We start from the raw sequence: 15,746 nt of genomic DNA, 5'->3' as shown, positions 1-15,746 counted from the left end.
CCGGAGATTGGGGGAAACAGGCTGAGGATCTCTGCTGTTTCTGGACATTTTGAAATAGACAATTCTCACTGATGTGAGGTGCTATCTCATTGTCATTCTGATTTACATTTCCCTGATGATGATGAACTTTTTAATAATCCTATTAGTCATCTTTATGCCATCTTGAGAGAAGTGTCTCCTCCCCCCATTTGGGTTTGTTTTGTTTTTTAGTTTGGAGGTACGTCTGGCAGTGCTCAGGGATTAATCCTCACTCTGAATTTAGGGATTACTCCTGAAAGCCTCGGGGGATTATATGGGTTTTGGGGAATGAATCAGGCTTAAGCCACATGCAAGTCAAGTACCCTACCTGCTGTACTATAGCTCCAGGCCCATTCTCCCCAATTTGGGGTGTGGGGGAGGTTGGGGTCCACACCAGGAAGTTCTCATGAATTACTCCTGGCAAAGCGCAAAGGACCATATGAGGTGCCAGGGACTGAACCTAAGTTGACTGATGCAAGCACCTACCCACTTTACTATCGCTCTAACTCTCCTTCCCCCCTATTTTTAAAAGGATTGTTTCTTTTTTCTTTCTTTTCTCTGTTTTGTTTTGTTTTGTTTTTTTCGGGGGGGGGCACTGGGTTTTGAGAGTGCTTTAATTTACTGTACAGAATTTTTATTTCTGATTTTTTTCCTTTGCCAATAAATAGCATCATTGAAGACATTTCTAAGGCCAAAATTATCGTAAGAGACTTGCCTGTGTTTTCGTCAATGTATTTAATAGAAACGTTTTATATCAGTTCTTTAATCTATTTTAGTTGACTGTGAATTATTTAGTTATTGTGGAGTCCAGTTTCATTGCATATGGCTATCCACTGTATCCAGCATCATTTGTTGAAGAAGTCACCCTTGCTCCAGTTTATGCACCAAATACTTTTGGCATAAATTAACTTGTTCACACACCTGAGAGTTTAATCTTGGCTTTCAGTTCTGTCATTGATCTGAGAGTCTATCTATTTCAGTGTACTAAGATAATTTGTGGTATTGTTTCTCCACCTCAAGATTACTTTGGTTACTGTGTTTTATGATTCTACACAAACTTTGGGAATATTTGTTCTGTATTCTTTAAAAAGACTGAAATTTTAATGAATAATTGTAATGAATAACTTACTTTGGGTAACATAATTTTAATATTGATTCTTCCAACACATGGACAAGGACTTTGTTTCTATTTTCAGGTATCCTTTTATTTCTTTTAGATATAAACCATAGTTATCTCTATGTAGGCTTTTCACCTCACTTATTTATGTGTGTGCTTTAACCATTTCTATTGAGGTACCAGGATTTATAGTGTTGGTTATACTTTCCACGCATGCCTCACTGCCACACTCTTCACCAGAGTGCCACTTCCCTCCACACTGTCCCATCTGTACTCGGTTCTATAGACAAAATCTCCAATTCCAATGAGTTTGGTCATGTGTTATCCCTTACTGTGTTTCTTTGTATCCCACATATGAGATATATTTTAATTGTCTAGACTGTGACACCTATACACATATAGATGAATGAAACTCCAGATATTACACAAAATTATAAGTCAATACTAATAAAAATTGTTTTAAAAAATGTATCTCTTATTGACAAAGGGCTAATATTCAAATATCCAGCAAATGCTTATATGTAAGGAGCTCATAAAATAATAAGAACACACAAAAAACTGGGAGAAAGCTGGAAAAAATTTCATCAGAGACATGGGGAGACACACAAATACCCATCGCCACCTACCAGGGATACACAAATCAAAACAACAATGAAATATCACCTTGCACAAAAGAGAATGATCTAAATTAAAAAAATCATAAACAAATTCTGGTGGGCAAATGGAGAAGTTACCATGGTCAATGGGAATGTAAACAGGAATGTAAATCGGCTCAACTTCTATGGAAACTTCTAATATCTGCCATATCATTCACCTGTAATTCCTTAACCCAAAGAAAACAAAAACACTAATATGAAAATATATATGTGCACATATACTCATTCCGGCACTATTTACAATGGCCAAGATTCTCTCTCTCTCTCTCTCTCTCTCTCTCTCTCTCTCTCTCTCTCTCTCTCTCTCTCTCTCTCTCTCACACACACACACACACACACACACACACACAGATGGAATACAAAAATATTAACCGTTAAGAACTAAAGCAGAAGGGCTCGTGCTAACTGAAATTTCAGAATGGAAACAGAAGCTGGAGTACAGAAGGTAGGGCAATTGTCTTGCACGCAGCTGATCGAGATACAAACCCCATCATCCTTTATAGTCCCCCCAGTTGCGGGAAGGACTTTTGAGTGCAGAGCCAGAAGCAGTCCTTGAGCACCTCCAGGTGTGACCCAAGGAAAAACAAACAAAAACAGTGGAGAAAGAAAAATACCAGATGATGTCTCATACTTATATAGAAAACAAGCAAAGCAAAAGGGAAACTCGGACTCCTACCACAGAACTGAAGCTTCTAGAGGGGCAGTATGCCAGTGGAATGTAGTGGAATAATGCTGGTGTTGGGTGAAGTGTGCTAACATATTATGGAAAGAAGACCAGAGAGATAGTTCATTAGGTAAGGTGCCGGCCTTGGGAAGGCTTAAAAGGATACTCTTAAAACAGTCTTGAAAACAAAAGATTTTTTAAAAAAACTTAAAACATTCAGTAAAATTTCATTTAAAAAAAATCAGAACAAATTTTGCGAAAGAATGCTTTGGTAAAAACAAAAAAAATTTAATGAAAGGATGGCAGGAAATATGAATTTACACTGAGTTTATCTCAGAGAGTATGTATGTAAAATATGAATCACAATAGTTTAAGGATAAAAAGAATGAATCTACCAGCAAAGAGAAAAATTCTGGAAAAAATTTTCCATGGAAATTACCGTAGGAATAAGGAACAAAAGCATATTTGCATTTGCATATAACTATCATTGGTTTGGCGAAATAATCAAAAGACAGTGCCAAAATTCATTTGTGAAAGTTGAAAACTAAGGATATGTAATTTGAATAACTCCTCACATATTCATATAAAGGGCAAAATGTCACTTGGAAAGATGACTCATTAATCAAATCATGCTTTTTTTTAATTTAACTTATTTTTATTTTTATTTTTTAAAATTTATTTTAACTTATTTTTTTTATTAGTGAAACACCATGAGGTACAGTTGTAGACTTACAAATTTTTGTGCTTGGGTTTTCGTTGTACAATGATCGAGTGCCCATCCCTCCACCAGTGCCCATTCTCCCCCTCCACTAATCCCAGTATCCCTCCCACCCCCCTCCATTCCCCCCATCCCACCCTGCATCTGTGGCAGGGCATTCCCTTTTGTTCTCTCTCTCCTATTGGGTGCTGTGGCCTGCAAAAGAGGCACTGAATGGCAATCATGTTTGGTCCAGAGTCTACTTTTAGCATGCTTCTCCCATCCTGGGGGGATCCTCCCAATACCCCCCATTTGGTGCTCCCTTCTACATCTGGTCTGCCTTTACCCCTAGAGTGTGAAGCTGGCCTCCAAGCCATGGAGTAAACCTCCTGGTATTTATCTCTGCTATTTTTTAAACCACCCTATTTAAGGCTACTAATAATTGGACTGCTCAATAGCATGTACTTCTTCATAGAAGTACTCAATACTTCTTTTGTATTGCTACAAGAGGAACACAACTTAAATGCAATTTTTATTAGTGAAACACCATGAGGTACAGTTGTAGACTTAGAAATTTTTGTGCTTGGGTTTCAATTATACATTGATCAAATACCCATCCCTCCACCAGTGCCCATTTTCCACCACCACGGGTCCAAGTATCCCTCCCACCTCCCATCCCCCCATCCCACCCTACCTCTGTGGCAGGGCATTCCCTTTTGTTCTCTCTCTCCTTTTGGGAAAAAAACACAACTCTTAACCAGGAGGAGGCTTATTATTATAAAACAAATCTGACAGATCCCTATCTTCAAATTTTCATTTTTCAGTACCTTAGATTAGCCACCCAGATTTTGATTATAGCAGTTTTAATGGTCTCCCACAGTTCTCCTGTGCTTAAGTAGGAACTTCCTGGAGAACATTATTGTTCATTAACTCAATAGGTTTTCCTTTTTTTTCCCTCTGAGACTTTTTCTCTTAGCCCTGACTGGGCTTAAAATAATCATCTCAGTATTTTCTCACATGTGTATCTTAGAATGTTCTCAAAGGTGTAAGTGCTTGCTGAAAAAAATTTCAACGGTTTATAGGGCTGTTCATGTCTAACCTCCCTAGTTTAATCTATGATTCGACATCTGTATGAAAGCTTTCCATATGATTTCACTGCATGTCAATTTTCTGAAGCTGAAGACTGATTTCTGATAAAAATATTCATTATGTTCACCACCCTATTTGAAGAGGATCAGAATGTGACGTCAAAAATGTCACATTGACATATTACCTGAGAACTGACACAAAGCAAAATCTCTCCATAACCCCTCTTTGCCTGAAAACATACAGCTCTCCTTACAAAGAAAGATGTCCATCGTCTCTCCCACAGGACAACTCTTCTAAGCATTAACTAATATTTTCATAGGCAAATCTTACTAATAATCTTTCATGTTATCCAAAAAATTCTATCATTTATCACCTGTAAAAATTCACTTTTCCTTTCTACAGTCCCATTTATGCAAAAACATTGCTTTTGGCAGGGGACAGGATGGTATATATGCCTCTAGGATTACAATGTTGGGGTTTTCGCCCATAAACATAAAAATTAAACTAGTTTTATTATTATTTTAATATGCAGGGTTACTGCCACTGAATTTGAGTAAAGAAACTGGTTTTGCCCCAAGGCTTTTTAGATTTGAAAATCCCTCTAAAACATCTCCCACATTATCATCGTTGTATTTCTATTATAAATTTACGGTTGTTTCCAGATAGTCTGATTGCTAAAATAGCATTGTATCCTTTGATAATTGTATTCATAAGTATAGTTTTCAGTGAAACTGGAAAATAAACATTAAATTCTTTGTATTTATTCCCTGTATGCATTCTGAGACACTGTGAGGCCCAATTTTCGAAGAAAATTTTGCCACATTCATCACATTTATTCTTTCTTCCCCAAGTGTGATCTCTGGTATATCCCCAGGCTTGATTTCTGCTTGAAAGTTTTCCCACATCTATCACATTTAGAGGGTTTTTCCCCTGTTTGAGTTCTCTGGTATATTCCCAGTTTTGACCTCTGACTGAATATTTTCCCACACTCATTGCCTTTGTAGGGTTTCTCTCGTATGTGACACCTTTGATGTTCTCTAAGGTTTGAGATCTGTCTGAACGTTTTTCCCACACTCATTACACTCATAGGAATTCTCCCCTGTGTGAATTCTCTGATGGATTCTGAGCTTTGACCGCTGGCTAAAAGCTTTCCCACAGTCATCACATTTATAGGGTTTCTCTCCTGTGTGACTTCTTTGATGTATCCTAAGTTATGACATGAAAGTGAAAATTCTCCCACACTCATTACATTCATCGGGCTTCATCATGTGCATTCTCTGATGTCCATTGAAATGAGATTTCTGCCTGAATGCTTTTTCACGTTTGTTACACTTGTAGGGTCTCTCCCCAGTACGACATCTCTGATGTATTATAAGATAAGACAAGGAGGTAAACTTTCTCCCACATTCACTACATTCATTTGGTCTCTCCCCTCTGTGAATCCTGTGGTGTGCTCCAAGATTGGACTTTTGTCTTAAAGTTTTCCCACAGTCATCCCATTTATAAGGCTTCTCCCCTGTGTGGCTGACCTGATGCATTTCGAGTTTTGACCTCTGGCTGAAAGTTTTCCCACATTCATCATATTTATAAGGTTTCCACCCCTGTGTGACTTCTCTGATATTCTCTAAGATTTGACTTCTGTCTGAAAGTTTTTCCACACTCATTACACTCATAGGGCTTGTCCCCTGTATGAATTCTCTGATATATCCCAAGCCATGATTTTAAGCTGAAAGTTTTCCCACACTAATTACATTCATAGGGCGTCTCTCCTGTGTGGATTCTCTGACGTCCACAGAGATGTGATTTCTTGCTCAGAATCTTCCCACATTCATCACACGTATAGGGCTTCTCTCCTGCGACTTCTCTGATGCATTCCTAGTTTTGACATCCTGCTGAAGGTTTTTCCACTTTCATTACACGTAAAAGGCTTCACCCCTGTGTGGTTTCTCTGATATTCTCTAAGGTTAGACTTCTGTCTGAAAGCTCTCCCACAGTCGTCACATTTATAGGGCTTTTCCCCATTGTGATTTCTCTTATGGATTCCAAGTTTTGACATCCAGGTGAAAGTTTTCCCACACTCATCACACTTATAGGGCTTCTCCCCTGTGTGAACTCTATGATGTATTGCTAGGGATGATTTAGATGAAAAAGCTTTCCCACACTCATTACATTCATGTGCTTTCTCACTTGTGTGAGTTCTCAGGTGTAAAGGGGAGAACTCTCCAGAGAAGGTCGTTTTATATTCATTACACTCATAGTGCTTTTCCTCTCCATTCGATCTCTGACATATACTGAAGGCTTATTGAGAAAAGAAAGTTTCACTACCTGAGTTATCACATATCTACAGTGTGTGAGTTCTCTTTTGTATAGAAATAGCTGAATTGTGGGTGTTTATTCTACATTCAAGAGGTTTCATTCCTGAGAAAGTTCTGTGATATTTTCTGGACTGTTCTTCTTGACCAAAAGATTTCACTCCTGCACTAATTCTCTGAATTTTAATAACCCTATTGAAACTATATCCAATTTTATTACATCCATCATCTTTAAATTCCAAATGAATCTTCTGTTTCAGTACCTGAGGAGACAACAATTTTTTTGAAAATCAGGTGTACAGTAAGGTTTATTTTTGTGGGAGCATTCCCACAAATACTGAAAGCAGCATTCTCAAAAAAAAACCATTAACAACTAGATAATATTCAAACATCTACTCCAAAGTATGAATAGGATAATGTGAAATAAAATTCTCCACTAAAGAAAATTGCTTAGAGGCCAGAGAGACATGTTGTGTATGTGGCCTACCTGGGTTCAATTTCCAGCACTACATAGCTGGATGCAGGTCTGGAGGTCCCCTGCACTGCTGATCACCACAGTGGTCCAATAATCTCTGCCACCACAGGTTGGCCAAGAATTGGCGGGAGAGGACCACCACACCTCCTGAGCACTACTTGGAAGAGTTATTAATAATAAACTGAAAGCATGCAAATTTTGGTTGTTAATTAAAAAAATTGACCCATATATAAGTTTTCTTGCATTTAGTACTAAAATGAAATATAATCTCTGAGCACTGCCCCAAACCCAAAACAAATGAAGTAAATTAAAAAATAAAATGAAATATATTAAACACAAAGGGTTTTCCTGAGTATTTATGAGGGCAGGAGGGAAATTGGTAAAGATCCACATAGAAGTCTCAGGTTATCACACATAAGGGTATTTTTTAAAATTTTATTTTTATAAAATTTTTCACAATAGTTCATTACAGATAATATTCAAACACCAATCCCACCAACATGTACTTTCCTACCATTATAAGAGGAAAGTGTGTGAAGATTGCTCTGTTTCATAATGGAGCCACTTAAACCCTTGTATAAGAGATTACAAACATATATGTTAAACCATAATGGTAGTTTTAATGATATATTTATTTAACAATCAAACCAGTATTTTATACATGGAGTAGTAATACACCAACTCGCCACTAGGGCAGCTGGATTCCTCCACAGTAAATCAAGAGCCTCTCTACCAGCAATCTTGGATAACAATTCTCCTGGCCCTACATCAGGATATTTCCACTGGAAACTATCTCATAAAGAATATTTTTCTACAAGGAAAAAAATTATATTTATCTGGATTTATTTTTCCAAAGCTTTCACTTTCTCTGTAGTCAAATTTTCTTGTTGGTGAATATTGGTTAGAAATCTCTGTCTTGTTTTTCATGATTTCTGAAAAAGAACAATTGGGCAGTCAGTCTTCAAAAAACAATAAAAATGACTGTCTCTTATCCCTTATATGAGTCTCTCCATGACCACATTTTGTCAAATCTAGTCAGTTCTTAACTTCAAAGATGTCCTCTTTATTTCAATACATTTTGTACTGTTTTCCAGGGATGCCTGCAGCTGTACTCTAAAACTCACCTGGATAACTCCTGTTTAGAAATTCATCCTCTAACAAACACGGGTCTTTCCCTTGCTGCAACTTGAAGATTACTTCTAGTTTTATAAAGCAATACCCTGTAAATGGTAAGCAATTTAGGAGATGAATTCATGGGTGGAGTTTGAAGATTCTGAATTTGAAAGAAGGTGCAGTTTTTTATTAGGCATACTAAGATACTCAATGCCTAAAACATTCACTTGATGCTATCTTTGGGGATATCCAAGAAAAATATTTCCAGAAGCTTAAAGGAGATCCATCTCCCAAAATTCCTAAGTTATGAGCCAAAGTAAAAGTATAAAGTCATAAAATGGCAATAAAGGTTCACATTTACTGCATTTTAAGAAATGCAAAGAGATTTGTAATTCTGGTTATGAGGGAGTACAAGGAACCATTGGTTCTTCCTTATCAAACAAGTCAAAAATAATAATAAATATGTCAAACTTCAAGTGTAACATATGGATAAACAGACAGTGCAGATTAGCAAATTTTGAGGAAAGGGAGAAAATTATGTGAGCACTATTACTGCCATATTTTAGAGCAAGGTGATTTTTTTTCTGCTTTCTGGACCACACCTGATGATGCTCAGGGGCTACTCTTGTCTCTGCACCCAGGAATTATTCTTGGCAGTGCTTGGAGGACCATATGGGATGCCAGAGATCAAACCAGGGTCAGTCACATGCAAGGCAAAAGCCCTACCCTCTGTACTATTGATCCGGCCCAGCAATATGAATTCAAATACAGAAAATTGGATGTAGTATGAAAGAGCTATTCACAGGTACAAAAGGATTCTCCTTCAATCTTCAGTGGAGTACTAATTTGTGATCCACAAAAACTACCAAAGACTGAAAAATTATTAGGAAGAAAGGGAATTTAAAATCACCAATTACATAAAGACATAGGAAGCTTATATTTCCACTATGAAAGGCAAAGTTTTCACAATAAGATGACTCATTAAAACCATACATGTCAGACTGCAGTGAAAATGACATATAAACTACTCAAGAGACTATTAATCAAGAATCTTATATTCAGGAATACTCTTTTTCAAAGATAACAGTCAAATAAAAATAGTTCCAGGAAAACAAAAATTGAGAGCTCATATTACCAGCAGTCTCGCCTAACAAGACACACTAAAGGAGTCCTCATGATCTGAAAAATATCTGAGCTGGAGGACAGTTCAGTTTGTGGCAGAGGGTATGCCTGGGATGCTAAGAACCTGGTTTTGAGCTCCAGTACCACAAACACACACACAAACTGTATAAGCATAAAGCAATGTGTACATATATAAAGTGTTAGTTCTGTACTTGCAAAAAAATTGTATTTTCCAGTAACTGAACAAAAAGTGGTCAGTGGAAACACAATTATACTTAGGGAATGACATCAGATGACAACAAAAATGCATAGGAAAGTCAAAAGTCAAAAAGTTTAAATGAGGACTACTGTTTGGCTTATGAGCCCAGCCGCACATGCTAGGGGAAAAGGCAGCTCAGATAGAGAAGGGAGAACCAAATAAAGGGTGTTGGGAGGTTCTTCTCAGGATGGGAGATGCGTGATGAAAGTAGACTATAAACCGAATATGATTGCCACTCAGTGTCTCTTTTGCAAACCACAGCACTCGAAAGGAGAGAGATAACAGAAGGGAATGCCCTGCCACAGAGATAGAGTGGAATGGGAGGGATGGGGGTGGGAGGGATACTGGGATCAGTGGTGGTGGAGAATGGGCACTGGTGGAGGGATGGGTATTCGATCATTGTATAACTGAAACCTAAGCACAAAAATTTGTAAGTCTACAACTGTACCTCATGGTGTTTCACTAACAAAAATTTAAGGAAAAAAAAAGTTTAAACGATTAATATATAACAAAACATATACATGCTCTTATTTCAGCTTCAAAGATGTAAAGTAATAATTATTACAGATATTACAATAGTCTGTAACATATGTAGATACAAAACGTGCAATAGTAATGACAAAACTGGAAAGAACGAAACTACACTAAAGAAACTTTTCCACATGTCACAGAATGCACCAATTCAGGGAGGAAAAAATGTCAGGGATAAACACTAGCAGAACTACTTAAGGAAATTAACTGAAAATTTTTTACTGAAAAAATAATTGAAAGTGGGGGCCAGAGAGATAGTTCAGTGGGCAAGGCACTTGCCTTACATGCAGCCAATGTGGGTCCAACTCCTGGTATCCCATAAAGCCCTCCGAGCCTGCCAGGAGTGATTCCTGATTGCAGAGCCAGACTTAAGCCCTGAGTACTCTGCCAGATGTGGCCCCAAAACAATAAATGATTGAAGAAATTAAAATGTTAGAATTTTATACATCACACAATAACATAGTAAAAGATCAATAAAGAAGAAAACAGACCTGAAACATAGAAAGTATGTGCAGACAAAAAAATCAATTATATTGGTAATATTTAATGGGAAAGAATTATGTGATGCAGACGAAAGAAAAAGATGATATTCAACTATATTCTGGAATGGAAATCCACTTTAGAATCACAGCTAATTCTACTGCTAGGATGTATGCACAGAGAGAAATGGGGAGTTAGTGTGTAATGGGAATCTGAATATAATATTCCTCTAATGTCACAGAAAAGTCTATACTAAAAAAAGTTATACTGATAAATTCTGTTATATGAATTTTATCATAGTAAAATATAATCAAAATTGTATTATACCTATAAAAAATTTCATTCCACGTGAAAATCTTTCCACAAATAAAACCTCAAATGCAGATTTCTTCAGAATTCTAATAAAATTTTTTTTTTTTGCTTTTTTGGGTCACACCCGGCGATGCACAGGAGTTACTCCTGGCTCTGCATTCAGGAATTAACCCTAGTAGTGCTCAGGGGACCATATGGCATGCTGGGAATTGGACCAGGGTTGGCCGCGTGCAAGGCAAACGCCCTACCCGCTGTGCTATTGCTCCAGCCCCCTCTAATAAAGTATTTAAGAAATAAATAAAAATATTTAAGAAAGAAATGAACTCTAGTCAATCTCTTCTAAAGAATAGTGGAAATATTACTTATAAGATAAATATTACCATGGCATCAAAACCTGGATAAGTCATTATAGGAAGGGGCTGGAGTGATAGTACAGTGGCCGGCACTTGTCTTACATATGGCAGATGCAAGTTCCCCAGTGTTCCATCTGGTCATCCCCAGCATCCCATCTGGTCATCCCCCCAGAACTTCCTGGAGTGCAGAGGCAGAAGTAACCCTTGAGTATCACCAGGTGTGACCCAAAAAGCAAAAAAAAAAAAAAAAAAAAAGAGGGAGAGAGAGAGAGACATTACAGGGAAATAAATCTACAAATATCCTTTAAAAACAGGCGATGTAAAATTCCTTAAAGTGACAGTGAATCAAATTTAAAAAAAATAATAATGTGAAGAAAATGTGGAGTGAAAAGCTGGGATTTTTTCAAGAATTTAAAATATTTTGAATATTCATAAAACATGGTATTTTGCGATTCTAACAAACTGAAGACAATAAACTATAACTGCCGCAACTGGTGAGGAAAAGTTTAGAAAATTCTATTATAATTACCAAATGATATGACATATAGTATAAGTGATATATAATACTGTAGAACATTTATAAATAATATTGAGCAAATAAGAATCCTTAAATTTGGTCCTTAAACTATGGTTCCCTGAGCACCGCCAGGTGTAATTTTGAGTGCAGAACCAGGAGTAACCTGTAAGCATCACTGGATATGACCCAAAAAGCCAAAAGAAATAAAAAGAAAAAAAAAACCCTATGACTTGAGCTAATCATGCCATGGTATAGAATGCTTTTACCTCTAAGATGAGAAAAATAAGTCAAGAGCCCACCTCCCACAACCACCGCCATGTCTCCCCACCCACCAGCCCTACTCTAGGATTCCCTACTAAATCTCCCAGGAGATGTTCATCAAGCAGCAGTTAAAATTTATGAAAGAAAACTTCAAGTGCACTCAGGAGGTGGACGGGCAAGTGCCCCACTTCCAAAGTCCTGGTAGCTACACTCACACCTCACTGCTACACCTAAGCCAAGGGCTCAGCTCCACCCCTTGGTAGATGTTCTCTGCAGATTCCAATCTGCAAACAATGGAGTTTTTTTCTGGAGTTGGGGTGGGCAGCCTCTTCACACCCCCCATATTTCCCTAAAACCTGGCACCCATACCCACCTCCCACAACTGCCTGGGTTGACTCTTGGCCTGATCATAGATCCTGAGGTCTCTGGATCTCGAGGCCGCCAGACACCTCCAAAAGCAATAAACAGCTTAATAAATTCTTGGACAAAGACTTAACCCTGCAATCAGATATAACAATTTTCACGTAGATTGATATTTTTTACCTACTGATTTTAGTATTGTAGTTCTGTTATCTAATCGATTTTAATTCAAGTACTGTATTAACAGTTTTGGCTTTATTCTACATTAAGATATTTAACAAATTTTACGAAGTCAAAAAAGGCTTTTTTCACTACTTCACTATGTCAATGTTACAGTCAGTTACCAAAGAAGAAGAAATAAAAGGCATACAGTTTAGAAATGAAGACGTGATATCATTTTATTCAAATAACAAAACTGTGTATGTCATTGGTGGACATCTCCATAAGATCTTCTACAAAATAAGATCAGCAAAATTACAAAACTCGGTATCAATATACATTAATCAAGTGCAGTTCTACAAACTTCAAATTAACAAGAGAAAGTCAAAAGTTATATAAACATCCTATCTGTATAATTATCACAATCATTAAAATATATTTAACAAAATATGTATAAAATATATACACTGAAAGCTACAAATTACAGCAAAGGGGAAAAAAGGAACTACATCAAAGGGTGAGAAATCATTTTTAATGGATCAGAAAACTTCACGTTGTTAAGATATAAACCTTTACCATACTCTATGGAAGATGCAAGACAATCAGAATTCCAAGGAAAACTTTTGAATGGACAAAACTCTATACAAACCTGCAAAGAATATTATTCTGAATTACCAAAATAATTCGGAAATGAAAAAAAATCTTATTTGGAGAACTATACAACCCTTATAATAATTTTCCAAAAAGGAACAATGTAGTCTCAGTAAATAGACTAACTCTACATAAAGAACTACAAATATCAACTCATTTTATTTCCGACAAAGGGACTGCCCGGCGCCCCGACCGCCCCGCGCCCCAACTGTCCTGCACCCCTATATGCCCTGCACCCCGACTGGCCGACACCCAACCCGCGCTGCGCCCCAACTGTCCTGCCACTCAATCTGCCCTGCACCCCGATACGCCCCGCACCCCGACTGCCCCGCACCCCGATACGTCCTGCAGCCAGACTGGCCGACGAGGACCCGCTAATTGGGGACAGCCCAGGGCCCCACACTCGCACCCCGCACCCGCACCAGTGGCACATTCTCCTGGACTCAGAAGTTCGCCTTGGAACTCCGGGGCCTCCACGGCCTCCGGTCCCAGAACAACAGTCCCTGCACATCCGAGAGGCAGCGCCACCGCCCGCTCTAAACTAGTGGCACCAGGGGACCAGCCGCAGAAAGGTCTGCGAGATTCGGCGAGATTCGGCGAGATTAGGCGAGACCGCGAGCGGGGCGGAAGCGCAAGACGGGATTCCCGCTACGCATGCGCAAGGAGGTCAGCCCCCCCCTCCGGAACTGCACATGCGCAGAGGAGCCGAGGCGATCCCGCCGGCAGTTTCCCAGGGACTCAGCTTCCTCCTAGAGCCTTGGGAGTTATAGGGCGTTGCAACCTGACTCGCTGTTCTTAGAGCCAGAAGATAAAGGAGTAAAGTTGAATTTTATCAACAAAACGCGTTTTGTTTTCTATCCATCAAATCCTCGTTGAGTGAACAACGGTGGTGCAGGTAGTTGAAAAATCTTGACTATCCACTAGGGAGCATTTAAGTCTAAAATAATATTGAAATCATGTAGGAAAATGCACTCAGCAGCTTTAGACAAAAGCATACATGGTTAAGAATTTGGGGCGGACGCTAAGTAAATTTGCCTCACGGGTTTTCAGGAAAAACAATGGGATACGAGCAAATGCCACAAAATGCTATTATAGAGAAAATAGCTATAAATGTATCGTTTACTGTTTTCTAGGTACTTGAAAACTGCCTACAAAGTAATGAAGGGGAAGGAAGATGTGGATATTCTACTGGCATACCAATCAAATTTAGAGCTGCCCAGAGAATTTTAGTGCATACTGAAATCTATTAAGAATAAGATTGTGATTTGGAAATAATTTTAAATGAAGTAGATCCATATTAAATAAAAAATAATTATCCCTTCACAAAACTCTGGAGGTTCCCTTAAGTCCAATAACGTTATTTAGCCTATGAAGCTGTGAAGGGGACGGGCTACATTAACAGTTTCACTATGTTCTTGTACTCAATATGCCAAACACAGTAACAACAAGTTGAGCATATAAACAATAAAAAATTATTTCTCAACAGCTCCAGGGGCCAGAAGACTAAGGTTAATGTCTCTGTCACACTTGTGTCTGATAAGAAATCTTCAACATCCCATATTTTCAGTGTCTGAGTGTGACCCAAATCGTGATAGATCTCTCTGCTATCTACAACCCTCATTTGTGAAGTGTCCTCAGTCACTTCCCAGAGTCCTCGTTTCCTATTGTCTTAATGTCGGACCTAGAATATCCACATATGCATTTGGAGGAGAGGCGGAAGTATAAAGTCCATAAAACCATCTTTCTGTTTGGATGCTTCTTTCTTATAGAAATAATTTGCAATAGAATAATTGCATTATTTTTCATTTATTTGAGGGGGTACTTCAACCATATCTGTCAGGACCTTTCCTGGCAGTACAAAGGATCTTGCTGTATGGGTTCTTCCAGGACTTTCCTGGGTAAAGCATGATTTCCAAAACTTTGAGCTCTTTACTGAACCAACACCATTGATCTCGTGTATCCTTTTGTTGCAGGTAGGTAGGGAAGCCCTAAAATGCAGTTTTAGGTCCTTTTTAAAACTCATTTAAGCATTGGATGCCCAAATTTAACCTTGTTCCTAAGCATCTAGATATGAGTCTTGTTGCAGACCCAGATGGACCCTGTGCTCCCCATCTAAGAAAGAACCCATAAGCTTCTATGAGCATAATTGGTGAGTAGCTCTAGGGGACAGGCACTAATCAGAAGTGGGAAAAGTGGGAAATGTAATGAGATAGTTTCCATATTTTTCCCTAAAATTGAAGAACTCTCTGGGATTAAGAAAACTACAACTGATCTCAGGCCTGATAAAACAGCCTCTCACTGAGAAGTGCCACCTTATTCTGATTGGTTCATTATTTGTACACAATATTGTGGTCACTCATCATCCACTAATATTACAAAATTAGGGTGATATGCTGGTAAGAACCCTGACTCCTATCCGGAAGATGCTAGTGAGTATAGAAACCACCGTGAGTGACTGGATTCTTGACCCCTAAAAGCTCAATCTAGAATTTCTCTGTGGAAAAATTCCAGCAAAGCAAATTGTAAGGATATAAATATATGGTGGCAAGAAAGATAAGGAGTAAGGAACAGGCCTGGCATATGGCCTGACCCTGGTTCAA

At 38.3% G+C, this 15,746-nt stretch overlaps 1 pseudogene; it reads right to left on the bottom strand.

The window, feature by feature from the left end:
• Positions 1–5,278: 5,278 nt before the first annotated feature.
• On the bottom strand, positions 5,279–12,033 carry LOC130045713 (zinc finger protein 658B-like; annotated as a pseudogene).
• Positions 12,034–15,746: the final 3,713 nt, after the last annotated feature.

Source organism: Sorex fumeus, unplaced genomic scaffold (assembly GCF_029834395.1).
Source record: "Sorex fumeus unplaced genomic scaffold, SorFum_2.1 ptg000129l, whole genome shotgun sequence".
In the NCBI taxonomy this organism is placed as follows: Eukaryota; Metazoa; Chordata; class Mammalia; order Eulipotyphla; family Soricidae; genus Sorex; species Sorex fumeus.
The sequence above is the reverse complement of the archived record's forward strand: the minus strand, read 5'-3'. Positions and strand labels throughout refer to the sequence as shown.